The sequence below is a fragment of the Artemia franciscana genome, unplaced genomic scaffold (genome assembly GCF_032884065.1).
Source record: "Artemia franciscana unplaced genomic scaffold, ASM3288406v1 Scaffold_7512, whole genome shotgun sequence".
NCBI lineage: Eukaryota > Metazoa > Arthropoda > Branchiopoda > Anostraca > Artemiidae > Artemia > Artemia franciscana.
This window is the reverse complement of record NW_027067592.1, coordinates 1-11,267: the sequence shown is the minus strand read 5'-3', so window position 1 is coordinate 11,267 and position 11,267 is coordinate 1. Positions and strand designations below refer to the sequence as shown.

The 11,267-nt window shown below is 34.8% G+C and overlaps 1 long non-coding RNA gene across 1 annotated transcript; it reads right to left on the bottom strand.

Annotated features, from left to right (window-relative positions):
* Window positions 1-1,687: 1,687 nt before the first annotated feature.
* Window positions 1,688-10,063, bottom strand: LOC136043603 (uncharacterized). Its single transcript, XR_010621671.1, has 2 exons — window positions 8,219-10,063; window positions 1,688-1,730 (listed from the first exon to the last, which is right to left on the bottom strand). It is a non-coding gene; the product is annotated as an uncharacterized LOC136043603 (long non-coding RNA).
* Between the last annotated feature and the right edge of the window lie 1,204 nt (window positions 10,064-11,267).

Sequence of the window (11,267 nt, the reverse complement as noted above, 5' to 3'; positions counted from 1 at the left end):
ATCCGAAGGTCGGGTTTCGATTCCTGGTTTCGCCAGTTATTTCGTTTGGGATTAGTGGTGCTACTCTGAAAGCTCAATCAGGGTCTCCCAGCTCTAAATGGGTATCTGGAGAAAGTAAGCAGGAAGGGTGTGCGAAAGCACAGGATGGTTCGTCCCGACCCCCAATTGCACTTCCTGGCTGAAGAGCCATGGAACAGAGATCAACACCGACGGGTAAAGACTGTAATAGTCCTGTGCTGTATTACTTACTATACAAAATCAGACAACAATAGAGGCCTCAAAGTGCTTCCTCTGAGCTCAGAAATTTCTTAGTAATACGACTCGGAAAGGATAGAATACGGGAACATATTTCATTGCCCTTTAAAACCGGAATGACTGATGGATAATGATTATTTTAAACCAGAAAGGCTTCTTAGAAAGGTTTTTTTTTTTTGCAAAAATTTACCAGCAAAAAATTTACCGAAAAGGTGGAGAACGCCAGGAAAGAAGAAGAAACATTAAATAGACAATATATATGGACAACAAAAAAACTGAAAAAAGTTTCAACCATACTATCCAGATTCCAAGCTCTTATCTATAAAAGAATGTTAAATTTTGCAAAAGCAAGAAGGGGGAGAAAACCAAGAAAGAAAAGGGGGAAGATACTGCATATAGAAAAAATGCATGAATATAACAAAAAAAGCAAGAGCAAGAAATTAACCTCCGGCTCCTAAATGATCGCAGTAACCAAAGTAAAAATTTGCAATAGCATAATTATCCATTTTGACTCTTTATGTCAGTATTACCCTGCATCAGATGAACCCTAGTATATTCATCTGAATATAGTACCGAATGATCACAAAAAAACTGCTGAAGCATTGAAAGTGATTTCTGCTGGTAACATCAGTATCAACAATTTTTGAATACCCAGTTTTAGCTTTATTACATTTAATATACTCAAGATAAAAATAGTTCCTTTATAATTTAAACTACATGACCAATAGAGAACGCCGTGGAATAACCGTCCTTAGTAGAACCTCCTGTAGCGAAAATCAGATTTTGTCTGCTAAACATGTGCCTCTTTGTTTTCTGAGCTTGCCCCCCCCAAACAAAAATAATGGAACTATCCTTTTGCATTAAGCAAGTGAAAAATATAGCAATTTGGATATTTTTGAGAAGTAGATAGCTTACACTACTTAACCATTTAAGAAATTTTGGCTTTAATTTATATTTTTCAAATCAAAACCGTCTATCAGGTCTATTTTGAATAACCCTCAAAATCACATATTTCAACTGGAATTTACCACTAAATTTGAGGTATTTACTAATTGCATTTCCGGAGAAAAATAAAACAAGAAAAAAAATTAATAGCCACAAATAGTGGCAGAAATTGGAGAACTGCTACTTAATATACTTCCACCAGGACCAGCCGTTTTCCACCTCACCTGACATCTGAAACTCAAATAATTCGTTTAGGAGAAACATGAACAGAAGAAACAGAAATTACCTTGGAAAGGAAAATTCGGTTTCAAAAGAATGTTTGAAAGGTAGAGCTTCAACAGCGATTCCAGCAACAGGAATTATTTCCCTTTTGACATCCTCGTATTTAACTGACGGTTGCGCTATGCCTAGATCAATGGCTGCGGGGACGAAACTCTCAGCGACATCTTTATTAACAAACCGCAGAGGATTTAAATAGCCATTGATGATAGAATCGACTGTAGGCTTCATCTCTGCCAAAGCGTTGCGTGCTACGAATAAAAAAGTGTCAACTTAGTCTAGATAAGTTCAGTGCACTTGAGGATTAGTAACCCAAACCCTCAACATCATCAGCAAGAGCAAAAATGATATAATTAAATTTTGCACTTTCAAGTCAAACAATGTGGATAAACTTCATTTTTCATTCAACAAAAATTAGTTGTTTATTTATTTTTTTTTTTAAGTTTTGTGCGTAAAATTTATCTTTGATCGTATGAATTGGCAATGAAATTCAGGTAACCAGTATAATGTCGAGGAAGAAGGAGACTTGGGGTCTCTGGAGAAGGATAATTAATAGTACTAGAAACTCGTCCCAGCATTAACCCGTTCGACGTCGATACATTGAGGAGCATTTTTCTCCATCCCAACCATCTTTTGTTTTTTTGGCAGCCTCATTAACCCCCCCCCCCAAAAAAAAAAGCAACACACAAACATACTTGTCAAGCCATCTGAGGTTGACACACCGTCTACCCCTACCCACTCTACCTAATTTATAGTTTTTTTTTCAAAATACCTTTCAAGTCCCCCTCCACGCACACAATACAAACAACAAACCAAGCCCCTTTTCTTAAGAAAGTTACTTAGGCGTTTTCAAGTTGAATAAACTATGCAAGTTCAGTGGGGATGCTAAGAGGAGACAAATTTAAATAAAACGAATTATAGAGGAATCCACTTGAAATGCACAAACAACCTTAAAACACCAATTTTAACTTAAAATTTGGAAAACCTAAACGATCTCTGGTTTTTAGAAGCCATATTACCAACCTATCTTTAGCAAAATTTAATTGGTCTGATCAAGGAGGCACACTCGTGCCTCTATAAAGAGGCGACACACGACAATGTCAAGCGATCTTCGGTTCCAGTGGTCGCAGAGGGATGGGGAGGGATGCATTTCGTAGCCCGAGCTCCAACTAAGAAACCTGCAAAATTTCATCCCCCTCCAACTTTTCCTTCATGGGGAAAATCTGGCCGAAAGTTTCGACCCGTCAACCCCAGCCCCCCTTTAACGTTGTCCGATCGGGCTGAAATTCACAAGTTAAGGTCCCCTACGGCCCAGGAGCTTATCCGCGAAATTTCAGCTCGATCCGATAACTCCTTCCGTGTTTTCCAGAAACCACGCATTAGCTACTTAATTAACGCATTTATCTCCATAAGAGCCCATGTTAATTTGAAATTTTTAAAAGTTATTGAGAAGTTATATTTACACATATGCAAGTGATTAGCTCTGTCGGTAGAGCGTGGGACTTTTAATTCTCGGGTCAAGGGTTCAAGTCCCTGACGGGCGGTTTTTTTTTCACAACATCAAAAAAATTTTGATAACACCTGGACAGCTTATCATTTGAGAGATAACAGAATATTAGCTTCTTATGAGCAAAAGAAACATTTCGGTCATTCTATCTATTTTTTTCTATTTTATACAATGATTTAAAAGCGGGGGGGGGGGTTGGGGGGCGGCAGCCCCCCAACTTCCTCTCCTAATTCCTCTACGAGGAGTACAGGAATTATTAAATTACATCCACCATGGATTGTAGAAAAACGTACAGAAATAATATGAAAAAAACTTCGTTTTCTTAAAGAGTTAAAGAGGCTGCGTCCCAAAGTCGAACCTTAAAACGTACAGGAATTAGAAGAGGCAGTTGGGGGGCTGCCGCCCCCAAAACCCCCCGCTTTTAAAGACTCTTTTGGACAGAGGGCCTTTAAAAGAGGGCCTTTCCGAAGCCAAGAGCGGGGGGTTAGCAAAAAAACAAAAAACCTGTACAAAAGAGTCTTTAAAAGCGGGGGGTTTGGGGGGCGGCAGCCCCCCAACTGCCTCTTCTAATTCCTGTACGTTTTAAGGTTCGACTTTGGGACGCAGCCTCTTTAACTCTTTAAGAAAACGAAGTTTTTTTCATATTATTCACGCATAAGAGAGCAGATCGCCTCTCCTCTGCCAAAATACCGTTAAGACCCATTAATTCGTTCTTAAGGTGGTGGGGAGGAGAATTTACTTAATGTACCACCATTTTGACTTAAGTTTGTACGAATCTTTCATGTAAAATAATAATAGACAAGAACTTAGAATTGTTAGCTTGAAGATTGTGAAACATTAAATGTTTCTTTTTTCTTTTTCTTTGTTTCTCTTCAGAGCAAAACACATAGATGAAGATACAGTGTTCCGGCAATAGATTTTTCATTTTACTGGTTTTTTTTTTTCGTCTGCCACTCCACTTTCTACATTTGTAATTATATCATGTTCGTTCAAGGTTTTGGGTGCATAAAATAACAGAAACCCCTGTAAATACTAGGTCATGTCTTATAAGTATAGCAGAAAGAAAAATTCTGATTACACCATTGAACTTACCGTGACGAAATTTTGTGCAGAAACTAGGTTTTTGAAGACGAGACCTGAGTTAGGAGGATGACAAATGATCCTACTTTAGAAAATAAAAAAATAAAAGAAAAGAAAAATGATAAAATTTATGAAAGAAAACTTAAAAGATGCTTCCACATCTAAACAGGTCCATAATGAGAATTCTCAAGCCAAGATAATTATCAATAATCTAATTACAGGCTTCTTCTTTCTTTGGATTGTTATGCAACAACTTTCACATAACGTCAACATCATCATCAGAAATTCCATGCCTTGCAGCGGATTGATGTAGGTGAATTCAAACTCAGGGTCCAGTATTACCAAGCAAAGATCGATCCCGCTGCGTGCTTAAAGGACCTAGCTACTAGAATTTAAACACCACAAAACATTCTGTCGGAAATGTTAAAAAGAGAAAGACGAGAAATGCCATATAACAGAAACCTTCCATGCCTTGTTTATGTATCCAATAGTCAGTGTTGTCAGATTTTCAACATGATGATTTGGGTTCCATATAGATGTTCAATATAAAATACCAATATGCAATGGATATTATTGAATTCCCCTTCTATAATTCGGCTGTCGTGATCCAAATTGCATTCTGTCATTTATGAAAAATGACCTTGTTTCTGTTATTTTATATTGAATCACCCAACCCATTTGTCTCCATTTATTGTGTTGCGAGAGCAACACTTTGGTTTTGTCGTGTTTTTTTTTGTTTTGTTCCTAGCACCCCGATTTCAGCTTATTCCTAGAAAGTGGTAAGGGTCTAACCTCTGCGGTTTTTACGGAAAGTGTGGACCTTAGGCCGGATTGATGAATATGACTTTACATTTTGGAAAGCTTCGTAGAACTCTTGCCTGGGGACAAAAAGGATGGTTTTTGGTTGTCCTTGAGCCAGAGCCTATATTGTGTGAAGTGAAGAGGAGTTGTATAGCCTATGTCAGAGAGGACTATCTGAAGTTATGCAGCCAAGCTTTCGTTTCATCAAACCATGTTTCTGCTTTCGAGTGGAAAGCTCCGTTCTAGCAGGCAAGCAGGCAGGCACCAGTTTCAAATTGAAGATGGACTAAAATCTATAAGTGTTAAATATATGCGACAGTTACCCTGCCCCACAGCCAATATATCTTCTTTGAGTGATAAATAGAAAAATTTAGAGAAGCAAAAAAGCGGCATTTTCCCACGGGTCCGAAAGTGCTGCCATCTATTGTTTCTACCCATTTCTGTTCGTGATTTCAGCTGAGTTTATCATTCGGTTTTTCGCACTTGGGATTGCGGTAGAGAAATGGTATCAGATGTGCCTGTTAAACTTTAAAAGTTCTCTCATTACTAAAGAAATTAGAGTTTATCCTTTGCTCCTTTCTAAGTGATGACGTTAGAAAGTTGGCCTACGGCAAAAAAGTCAACTTTTGAACTAAAACAGATAGATTTTTTTTCGACGGCAGTCGATAGCTTTTGATGAGCTGATCAAAGTATATGTCATCCATTTTTTTGTACAAAAATTCCTTCATGAGATATATCGGTTTGAAAGTTTAAAGGGGTTGACAACTTCAGTAGTAAGGTACACACTGAAACCAAAAATAGGCCGATACCAATTGTGAGACATAGGGGAGTTGTAAGCAACAGTCGGCTGTTAGCTCATAATCATCCTCGGCAATGAGGGGTTCGCAACTCTTTCTAGTTGGTGTACCTATTTTTTTGTTTCCGTTGTATTTGATGGTAAGACCAATTTGGTTCCAGTGGTAAGACATGTAGGGGACTTGTAAGTAATAATTGGCTGCAAGGCTACAATCATCTTTAGCAATGAGGAGTTTGCAACTTTTGCGAGTTGGTGTACCTAGTATGTATTTTAGCATCCTTACAGATTAACAACTTCAGCGTCTAGTCGCAGCGAGGAAACAAAACCAAAGTGTTGCTCTCGCAACACTTTACTCGGCGAAGCCGAGCAAAGGTTGCCGCAACACCTCACGTTGCCCATGCAACGTAGATCTAGTTTGATCCTTATGATTGTTCTTCTTTTTCTCACAAAGTAGGCACTTGTGATCTATCTAGGAGGTTCTTTACAGAGCAATATGTATACGGATTGACATTATTTTATATATATATTACTGTTTTAAATTTAAATTTTATATCTGAAAATTAATTAATTTATTTTATCTAATTAATTAATCTTGAATCTCAAAAATTTATATTTGATGAGAAGATAAATTCGGCCATTTGACCAAGAAAGTAGTTGTTTTGGAAAAGATTGATTAATTCATTCATTCAACTAGCATCCCTAAAAATGATAAATTTAGTATTAGCATTGTTGACCTTTAGTGCTATTCTCCCATATAGGGTCCACAGGAAACAAAGATCATCTTGTAAACCCCAAATGTTCAAGAGCAGTTAGCTGAACCTCCTTCAGCAATTATGTCCATCAGGGATGAATACGAGGATGAATTAAAAATCTAACAGATTTGGCTATCTTTTAGGCGGTATTCCCATTATGCCCATTAGGATATGAGTATGAATTAAAAATCTAATAGATTTGGATATCTCTTGGGTGATATGCCGATTAAGACCATTATACCCATTCGGATATGAGGATGAATTAAAAATCTAAAAGATTTGGGTATCTCTTGGGTGATATGCCGATTAAGCCCATTATACCCATTCGGATATGAGGATAAATTAAAAATCTAATATATTTGGGTATATCTTGGGTGGTACGAGAACACTGTTTCTTTAACTTACGATTGTAACAATTAATTGTAGACGTAACTTCTACTGTTTTAGACGCCAGCGACGACAGATAATCATTTAATATTATTTCAATAATGAAAATACAGAAATCGCTGTGAATTTAAATATAACATTCGAATAAAGTTGTTTACAAATTTGCAGGGAAAATACTTGAGTTTACACAATATATTATTTTAAAAACATATTTTCTTTTTCAGCCTAAATTATAGAATTTTGGTGATTTACACCCTTCAAGCGCAGTATTTTGAAAAATACAAAAAGGATTATTATATTACAGTGCATCTGAAACTCCTTGGGCTTTCCTCCCTCCTTTGTAACAGCAGGCTCATTACTGCACACTGCAGTGATCACACTTGCACCACTGTAATCACTACATCACTTACACCACTGCAATCACTACATCACTTGCATCACTGCAATCACTGCATCACATGCATCACTGCACAGTTATATCACAACGCACTTGGATGCAGCATATTCTCAGAGCAGCATACAAAAGATCAAATAAAGCTGCAAAACTGCTATAAACCTCACCTAGTTGCCCTTAACACCAAGAATTTCGTACACCAGTCTAGTCCACTTCTAGTGAGTGTAGAACCGAAAGTTATCAGTCCCATTTTTGAAAGATGAACAAATTAGAGGAGTTGTTGGTTCAAAGAGTTCTAGTATATCTCTATTGGAACTTTTATTTGTTTCGTCATAGAAAGGCAGTGTGGTCTTGGAAAAAATATAGGTGTCGCATATACTGAGATAATAGACCAAGCCAATTTATACGTGTAAATTCAACAACATTTCATTTGCAATGCGAGGAGGAAGAAATTGTGTCACCTTCCTTAAAAGATTCATTTAGGCAATATTAGAGAACTCAACACTTTGAATAGCCCAGTTAATGAACCCTCTAAGCCAATGGACCGGAAAATATCTGTGACCTGGAAGTCATTATTTTGTTCTGTATAAATACAATATATTTTAATTGTAATACTTTAGTTTTGCTGCTGATCACTGATGTGTGTGATCGAAATAGCCCATAACTTTTGTATCTGTTTTTCACTGTCTAATAAAAGGACATATCCCAATTGGAACTTTTAATTGTTTTGTCACTGGTATTTAGTTTTGCCAGTTGAAACTCTTCAGTTGGAGTTCTTCTTCAGTTGAAACTTTTGATATTAATTTTTGCTTAATTTTCATTATTGATTATTTCATTATATTTTTTTATAATTTCATTTTATATTATTGATTTCATTATTAATTTTCTTTATATTATTAATTATAATTTAATTATTTCACTATAATATTAACAAGAAGCAATACTAGGAACCTAAATGATCTGTTATATAACGAAATATAAATATTCCACACTCTTGCTATGCCTGTTAACCTTGTCCTTACCTTCAAAATTGCCGGCAAACGATTCCTGTCGAATGGCTATAGATTGGAAAAATCCTTGTGCAACATTGTAGAAATTTAAATGAGCACTAAAAGTGGGGCCTTTCACAGATTTTAATGGGAATTGATCTGAGTAGTTTTTCAACCATTTTACTACTTTTCGCAGGTGTCGAACAAACATACTGAAACAAAACAAAAACAATACAATTAATCCTCTGCAGAACATTTACAAAACTTGAGAAATGAATAAGAGATACTTTAAATGAAAAGTAAACAAAGTGCTCTGTTTTAAACGATTTACTCTTATTATTTATTGAAAACCCGTCTTCATACAAAAAAAAAAATATGACGAAGCACTAAAAAAACAAAAAAGAGCACTATACAACTATGGCAACGTCACTAGTGTAGAAGCAGTTGGTTCCAAGAATGTTTTGAAATTTTTTGCGGTGTTTTTCTAAAAGTTTAGCAACAGCTATAGTAGGACCTACTATATGAAGACTATTGATGACCATTGAACTGCGTATCCAAATTGGGTATCTCAGTAGGTATTTTGCGAAACGGAAGAAAGTGGTTCAATTTATTGATCAATGCACTATAATTCACCAACTGTGACCTTATTTTTTCAAAAAGTAGCTCTTTTCTCTTCGCCCTGATTTAAGGCGAAAGTAAAAAAAAGAGATTAATTTTCTGATCTTCATTTATTAATCTTCATTTATCGATTTTCAATTTATCGATCAATGTACTAATATCCAACAATTGTGACCTTTTTGTTTTCAAAAAAGCAGTTCTTTTCTCTTCGCCCTGATTTAAGGGGGAAGTAAAAAAAGAGATTAATTTTCTGATTTTGGAGCGTAAAAATAGATCTCTTTGGTTGTTTTTTTTTTTTTTTTTTTTTTTTTTTTTTTTTTTTTTTTTTTTTTTTTTTTTTTTTTTTTTTTTTTTTTTTTTTTATCAGAGGCAAAGTTGAATTTCCACCCTAATCTGTCTACAAAAAGTACAGCAGACAAATTACTTTTTTCAAGCTAATTTACCTTTCATTAGAGTACAGTTAAAGGCAGGCTAAAGTTATAATAGTTAATAGGATAATAGTATTCTTACAATAGCTAATAATGAATTAATTGGCTTAATAACTAATTTTTAATCATTAATTATAATAGTATAGTTATTAGTATAATAGCTGAGAATGTAAAATTTGAACTAGTAAAAAAAAATGTACAAACATTAACCGATTATGATAATTTTTGATTTCAAAACCTACTCTTTTCAGTTTGTCCTGATTTAAAGCAAAAATAAATAAACTAAAAAAAAAAATGTTAACTTTGTGATCTGGGAAGGTAAAATTAGACAGCCTTGATTGTTATTTTGTTTTCAGAGGCAAAGCTGAATTTCCACTCTAATCTGTCTTCAAAAAAGCAGACAAATTATTCTACATTAAAGTATATACTTTTGATTAGAGCACAGATAGCAAAAGGCTAAGCTATAATAGTTAATGGCATAATAGGATTCGTATAATAGCTAATAATAAATTAATTAACTTAATTATGAACTCATAATAGTTATAAGTTAAGCATGTAAAACTTCGGCTAGTTGAACATTTCCCAATTGAGACAGTTTGTGCTTTCAAAAGCTACCCTTATCTGTTTACCTTGATCTAAAAAAAAAAAAAAAAAAAAGTGAACTTTATGATTTTGGAGAGTAAAATTAGACGGCATTGGTTGCTATTTTATGTTGTTATTTTTTCCGAAGAGAAGTGGAATTCACACTTTCATCAGCTAAAAAAAAGGTAAGAATACAAATTAAGTAACATACAAAGTACAAAGTAAGAAGGAGTCAAAGATTAATGTTTGTTTCGGCCTCCCTTTCACCTGATGCCACAGAAGACAATATCGATAAATAGTATCGATATTCGAATATCGATATTCGATATTTCGATATAATATCGATATTCGATAAACAATATCGATATTCGAATATTTTCAGACACACCGTTGCTTTTTTAGGTTTCCAACTGACGTAGAGTACTGGAAAAATTATAATAATTAAAATAAATCTGTCGACAATATAGGGTCACTAAGCTTGTCAATCAGACGAAGGGTAAATTACACAAAAAGGTAAAAGACGAGAATAGGAAAAACTTTATTTAAATTTTAATTCTGCAAACATTATTGGGTGCTATTAGCATAGACGTTATTGGAATTATCATGCTACAAGTGCATAATTAACTGACTGTTATGTCAAACTATTAAAACACAACCCTGAGAGATAAGATAAATAATAAAATTGCTCAGAAATTATTATGTACAAAAATAATTATGACTTTTTAAGTCATAAGCAACGGCAATTAATGGTAATCGTCTAATGTAGTGGTAACGTAATGACAATTGGGAATTATAATGGGCATTCAGCATTTGAAGTAATCCAGATTTTTTTTGGAATTTAATTGGCATTAGGTTTTATTTGTACCTCCTTTTTGAATTTCTCGCAACGGTACAGTTTAACATCAACAGGTCGTCAGTATACAAAAGTAGGCTGAAGTCATGGCTTGGATATGCCATTCGACAAAATGTTTGAAGGGAGTTTTGAACCAAAGTTAGACTCAAATAGACCATCACAGGGGATCAAGGTCGTATTCAAGGGATGGGTTAGGGGATATTTTATATTAGTCGAAATCCCTCAAGAAATTTGGACAGCTAAATTGGGATCACATCTTCTCTAGGATGAAGAAGAAGATTCTCGTGATTCTTAAATTTGAGTGACTAAACGTAATGATTTACCGAAACTCGAAATTACATCCAAATATAACACATGCCTAAAAACAGCATTCGGTCAATTAAAAGTTACGGCCTGTTTTTTTTGGCGGGGGGGGGCTGCAAATGTAAAAATATAGTAATTTATATAGGGTAAGTTTCATAAATTTAATTGAGATTCCATACTCATGTCGTTTTTTTATTGGAGGACTATCGGACATTATTTTTCAACCGAAAATTTTAGGCTATTTATGAAACTAATATATTAATATATTACTTTATAATTATAGAAATATATTAAAGCA